At 36.9% G+C, this 6,987-nt stretch overlaps 1 long non-coding RNA gene across 1 annotated transcript; it reads right to left on the bottom strand.

The window, feature by feature from the left end:
- Positions 1-5,437: 5,437 nt before the first annotated feature.
- LOC133328555 (uncharacterized) lies at positions 5,438-5,879 on the bottom strand. Its single transcript, XR_009754288.1, has 2 exons — positions 5,587-5,879; positions 5,438-5,523 (listed from the first exon to the last, which is right to left on the bottom strand). It is a non-coding gene; the product is annotated as an uncharacterized LOC133328555 (long non-coding RNA).
- Between the last annotated feature and the right edge of the window lie 1,108 nt (positions 5,880-6,987).

Here is a 6,987-nt window from a genome sequence, read left to right as displayed (position 1 = left end):
TGTTATTGGAGATACGGTAAATCCGTTTAAGCTCCTTTTTCCAATTACTGTAAATTGTCTTTTTTTCAAGTCAATTTTCTCAGAATGAAATTCAGAGACCGAATTAACCACAGAAGTAAAGTGATCTACATACTGATCGATTTCATCGTTAGTCAAATTTCTATCAGCATTGGGATAATGGTCCAAAATACCTTGAGCTACATCATATTTGAAATCATTCCAATTCGTATTTTTGTAGCTTATAAAAGTAGGTAGTGGCTTTAAAATAATTTCGACACTTGGAAGATTAACGCTAAGCTTGAGTGGATAGTGATCTGAAAAACTTGGTAAACAGGAAGTAGAATATATAGGATTGGGCAAGTCTATAGCATTAGATCTGATAAGAAAATGATCCAAATATGATGAACCATTAGGAAAAGTAGGACAAGAAGAAGATATTCTGGTAAAGAAATGTGGATGTTGTTGGAGGTGATCATAAAAACTATTCCCATTTATGTTATTCATGGTATCCCCCCATGAAACATGTCTGGCATTAAAGTCGCCGCCAACAAAGGTAAGATCAAAATCCCTGGAATATTGACCTAAACAAATCAGAGAACGTGAAATCTGCGATTGATCAGAATTCCCCGGTAAGTAAATGGAGCCAAGCAAAATTTTTCTAAGGGCGCCATTAATATAAACATCAATCGAGATAAATAAACTAGGGAAACTAAAACCCGAAATAATCTCTTTACTGAACTTGTAATTTTTCCTTAGCAAAATAGCTACCCCTTGTGAGGTATTGTCTCTGAGAAATTGACAGCCCTCAAAATTAATATTTGCACCAGGTCGCAAGTGCGTTTCTTGAATGAATGCAACGTCAATATCATGGGTGTTGAGTAACTTGTACAATTCGTATTTACGGCCATATTCAATTAATGACCTAATATTAAATGTGATGAGATTTAACATATTACGGACCATAATAGTACGTTTACATTTAACCAGATTTCGTTAACCCAGTGGGTTTCAATTGCCATTTCCTTTGCATATATGTCAAATAAATCCTCATAAAGTAGGTTAACCCGGTAAAAAAGTTCTAATGTACAAGGAGTTTAAGTGATATTAACTTCGTGCAAGAGACTAACACACTGTTGTATAGCCTCATCCTTTGACATTGATTTATAATTTCTTAGGAAATTCAAAATTTTATCTTCTAATGAAATCGTCTTAGGGGGACAAATTTCTTTAGCGATTTTTAAAAAATCTTCAATAAGTCTCGGTCTCTGTGAAGAGCCTGAAGTTAGGTTAGCGGAACACTTACGGGATGCATCTGAATAAGAAATATCCGGCTGTATAATAGAGGATAAAGCATTAAAAACATTATTATTTACTTTCGATTTTCTTTCCAAAGCAACTGTTTTAGCTCTCTTCTTCAGTTCAACATACTTTTTATATTCAGGACAACCCCTAAAACTTGCGGGATGACCACGATTCCCACAGTTGATACAGTAGGGTAGATTCCCATCACCTTGAACGATTTTACATTCGCCTTTGGCGTGGTTTTCACCACATTTGACACAAACAGATTCTCTATTGCAATTTTGCGACATATGACCCCATTTTTGGCATCTCCAGCATTGGACATCCCCCAAGTTTCTTTTCGGCAATTCCCAATAGACTCTTTGCATCAATACATACCTCAGCGACTTCAATTCTGATACCGATTTACCCGACAGTAGAGTTACAAGATAAAGCCCTGTATCAATATCATTTTTTCTAGAGTAAGAAGTGGTAAATTTAGAGACGTCTTGCACCGTATCTGGAACTAACATATCTAGGTCTGCCTTAATATCATCAATTTGAGTTTCATGAAGAAGTCCGCGGAGAACTATGGTTTGTCGTTTCAACTCTTTAGGAGTATAAGAATACGAGTCCAACTTTTTTTCTCGTAGAAGGCTCATTAATTCGGTGTGAACATTTGGATCTTGTAGATAAAGTTTGCTTTTGTGTCTGCTTTTATTAATAATTCTATATTCGATGTTCCTAGCCTTTAAATCATTTAACAAACTATGCAAGTCTATGCCAAAAAGAAAAATAGGGGGACAGAACGATTTTCTATTCCTATCAGGTTTATCTACTACTTCTTTCAAAGGAGCAGGCCTATTATATGCTTTGTCAGATTTAATATCCAAATCACCTAATATGGAAAATCTGTTGCTTGACAGCACCGACTGTTCGGATGATTTTTTTGGAACATGAAGTCCAAAATTGGACATATCTACCTTAGGTTTTCTGGTAATAGTTGCAATTTTTCGTTTCTTTTGCACAAGTTGAAAATCTTTGTCTTCAGTCGGGATATTTTCCTCCTGATCCATATTGCACACCGTTTCTGCTGCAGTAGGTATTGCACGAATTTGCTCCGAGTTAGCATTCATTAAATTGTTGACGTCAATTGAAGGCAATTCTTCAATATTGGTTACAAGGGTAGTGGGTTTTGCATCGTTGCTTTTGGAAGCCATATGTGATGAGTCTGGCTGAACAATGTCTTCACCGCGATATCCCGCAATTCGATCATCAAATTCATTATCATTAAAACAAGCATCGTGCAAGAGCTTGCCAATAGTTGTCTTGGATTTCGCTTTTTGGCTAGCTTTATCGGGAGGAATATTCTCTGCAAGAACGCGAGCGTCCTTGCTCAATGGATAAATATTCATTTCCCAATCCCAATGAAAATTTGCTCAGAACAAAAATTCAATGAAAAAAATTCAATTTTTATATTTTATTTTTTGACAAAAAACACACGTCCGTCTCGTTCAAAAGTTTGAAACTTTTTCGGGAGCTATATCTAAATCAGTAGGGTTCGTCCTTGAGCCAAATAAATGAGTTGTGCCAAATTGAACATGGACAGACGAACGTACAGACGGACATGCATAAATCGACTCAGAAAGTGATTCTATGCATATACTCAAAAGGAACTATGGGTCTATCTCGATTATTTTTGCCTGTTACAAATATATGCGCAAATACATAATACCCTGTACCACAGTGTGGTCAAGAGTATAAATAGAAAAATTTGTCGACAATTTATAAAATACTGGATATCGCTGGCTTAGCGTTAGAAGGCAATAAATCCACTTTTTCTAACAATAGAGATTATGATACAGACATGTTCAATGATTCAATCAAAAATCTACCTACCCATTTAATGTTGTAAAGGCGCTAAGTCCAATTGATCACATGTCGCTGGCTGTTCTCTCCTGTAAAATTGTAAAATATGGACTTTTCGCGTTTACTTCTTAAACCAGCGATATTATATTGAAGACTTATGAAGAAGCCGTTATATTCTTTCCCACTTTACGTCAGCATAGAAGTGGGCTTTGGCGGAACAATACCAAAGACTGGGTCCGATCCTCACCTTTGTGTAAAAAATAGATAAATTTTCCTCCTTTCGATCTTTGGAAAATTATTGAAACGGCTTCTTCTCATACGTAACAATCGAAATATGAATATGTTAAAATAACACATACAGGGTGAGATACAAAAAACTACAACAATGTGAAACGCCATAATATTTTCATTTTTATACCCTTCACCACACTGTGGTACAGGGTATTAGGTTAGGTTGAAAAAACCGCATGTCCAACATGAGAAGGACATACACTTAAGCCATATGAGGCCTGTTGTGCGCTCTAGATGTGCGGAGAAAGTAAAAATCAAGAATTAGTGAAGTGTATATTAATTAAGAAAAACATTTGGGTTTGATACCCTATGAGTCTAGGAATTCCGTGTGTTTTGCGAACTCCTGCAGTCTTTTCCATCCACACCTCCTCAGATCGCTTAGTCCGTGGAGAGTGTCGTTTCCCAAGAATTGTCTCCGAAGGCATGTAAAAGCTGGGCAATGACATAGGAAATGTTCCAGCGTTTCACTGTCTTCCCCACACGCTCTGCACTCGTTACTTCCTTCGCATCCAATCTTGAGTAGATGTGCCTTTAGGCCGAGGTGCTCCGTCAGAACTCCCGTCAGTCGGCTTATTTCTTTTTTGTTTAGCGTTAAGATTTGCTTAGTTTTGTCTTCACTTGGGTCGCCCCATAAGATTTTGGTGATTTTTCCTGTCCCCTCATTATCCCAAAGGGTTTTGTGGGTCTCATGTGCCCATTCCCTCATTTCTTGGCGTGTTTCGCTAAAGGGTTTGGCGGTATACACCTCTATAGTGGGTAGTGAAATGACACTCCTGGCTAGTTGATTTGCTATCTCGTTGCTATGATTCCTTGGTATTCCGGTACCCATATAATTCGTACAGGGTATTATGTCTTTGTGCATATGTTTGTAACAGGCAAAAGGAAACGAGATAGACACATGGTTCCTTTTGAGAATATGCATAGAATCACTTTTTAAGTCGATTTAGGCATGTCCGTCCGTCAGTCTGTCCACGTTAAATTGTAAACAAAGTACAGGTCGCATTTATGATCCGATTTGGATGAAAGTTGGCATAGGTCATTTATTTGGCCCAAGGACGAACCCTATTGAAATTGGGAAAAATCGGTTCAGATTTAGATATAGCTCCCATATATAGTTTCGTCCGATTTTATGTAAATGGTGTACCAAAGTCCATATATATCTCTCGATTTGCACGAAATTTGGCACAGTGTACGAAATTAAGTCTAGAATGATGTGTGCTAAGTTTCGTGAAAATCGGTTCAGATTTAGATATAGCTCCCATAAATAGTTTCGTCCGATTATATTGAAATGGTGCACCAAAGTCCCTATATATCTTTCGATTGCACGCAATTTGGTATTGCGTACTGAATTGAGCCTAGAATGCTGTGTGTTTAGTTTCGTGAAAATCGGTTCAGATTTAGATATAGCTCATATATATTTTCCTTCGATTTTATGTAAAGTGTGCACTAAAGACCCAAAGTTTGTACGTTGATATATAATTTTATTGAAATCGATTCAGATTTAGATATAGCTCCCATTTGCATGTTCATTGGAGTTAAGGTGAAAGTTGCACCGGTTGACACGAAACGTATCAATGGTCCTGTTGAATACACCCAAAGTGGTGAAGGCTATCATAAAGTCGGCCCTGTCCGACTTTACAAGCAAAAAATGTCGGATGTAGCATCAAATTTTAGAATAACTTTAGATTTGTTCGAATTGGTCATCTTTGGCACGAATTATGTCCTTCAAACGGCCAATGAATCACACGCTGCCCGATTGTTGCACTGCGGTATTTTGGTGCTTGTCTGAGGTGACCGACAAATTGGTATTTTTTTATTGCCATCCTTGCTTTCCAAAATACTCCAGACATAATATTCCAACGCATTTTGTTCACCATTTTCGGCCAATCGAAGCATCTCTTTAGCTCTTTTGAGTCTATTTTCTTTCTGTTGCGGTGTAAGTTCTTGCACTTTTTTTGAATTTCAATGGCTTTACCCGGAGCTCATTTTTCAATACTTGCCGAATGGAATATTGCGATATGTTCAGCTCACGAGCCATTTTTCGGCCACTGTGACGCTGGTTTCGATCAAGTCGCTTCTTTACTTTTCGAACCATTTCTGCTGATGTTGCTGTTTTCTTCCGTCCTTGACGTCAGGCTACGCTACCAGTATCATGGTAACGAGCGATGGTATGAGACACAAAAGATTTATTCACATTTAAATGCTGGATTGCTCTAAAGATAGCCACTTGTGGTTTTCCAGCCAATACTATCACGCTTGAATACCATCACGAATAACTTTTTTTTCTGGAAAATTCTCACCAAAATGCTTTTGTACACTTGTAAAAAATATAATGAGCTAACACTGGAATAATTTTAACAGCTGTCGGACGAGTGGCTTAGATATGACAGCAGTCAGAATTTAGTTGCGGTTTTTTCATCTCACCTTGTATTTAAATTGCACCGTTAAACATAACAGATCTTTAACACGGATTACAATTTTCAATTTATAATTCTTTGTTATTTTGGTATTTTTTATCTATTTAGACAATATTGAATTGATACCCTTTTTGGATAGAATGAGCTTTGGGTATTGAAAGATAAATTGTGTGTTCGTTCAATTCTAAGGATATTAACGAATATTATAGGTGTTCTATATCCTGATCAACGTAATACTGACAAATATAAATATTAATTTTTAACAAAGGTACTACTTGTTTTTTCTTGTTTTTCAAACTCTTTTGAATTTAAATAGTTAAGACATTGTTTAACGGATCGATTATAAATCTGGGCGTATGTGTTATTCTTTGTTTAAAAAGTGTTGTAATTATTGTATGTGCTCATTACGGACTTCCAACACACAACATACATGCTCCGAGTAATTACGATTAGTTCGCTTAGTGTGACCTAAACACAGTCTTGTAAATATTCGTAGTGTTAAGATTTCATTACTCGTGTGTAAGTTGTACATAGTCACTCTTAATAAAGCCAGAGCACAAGTCGTCAACCCTTTCATCTACTATAGCAGAGCAAGAATATATCCTACAATATGATCGAAGTTTGCGAAATAGAAAAGGCATTGAGAGTCATTCCATCTTGTATAACTGAGTGTCGGGTACGTTGATCGTGCGAAGGAAATCCGTGTTAGTCCACCAATATGTTTGAGAGGCGATTTCAAAGATAGGATGCAGATATTAATGTTTGGAAAAGTCAAGCGATGAGTAAATGGCAACAACAAAAGAAGGGTGCGAAGATCCAGCAAAACAACAACTGATGGGGAGAGCCCACAACGAACGGTATCGAATGAAGATTGCTAAGCATACTTAAGGAAATATTAAGTGCATTGTATTGGTAATATGTTTACAAATTTGGAATTTAAATAAAGGAATGGTTTTTGAATGTTTGATATTGGACATGTATGTATGTATGTGTGTTGAGGAGGAATGTTGTAATTATTGAATGTACACGTTACGGACTTCCAACACACAACATACATGCGCCGAGTAATTGCGATTAGTTCGCTTAGGGTGACCTACACCCAGTCTTGTAAATATTCGTAGTGTTAAGA

The sequence above is a fragment of the Musca vetustissima genome, unplaced genomic scaffold (assembly GCF_032173495.1).
Source record: "Musca vetustissima isolate MV318-11 ecotype Yass unplaced genomic scaffold, APGP_CSIRO_Mvet_v1 utg285884, whole genome shotgun sequence".
Taxonomy (NCBI): Eukaryota; Metazoa; Arthropoda; class Insecta; order Diptera; family Muscidae; genus Musca; species Musca vetustissima.
The sequence above is the reverse complement of the archived record's forward strand: the minus strand, read 5'-3'. Positions and strand labels throughout refer to the sequence as shown.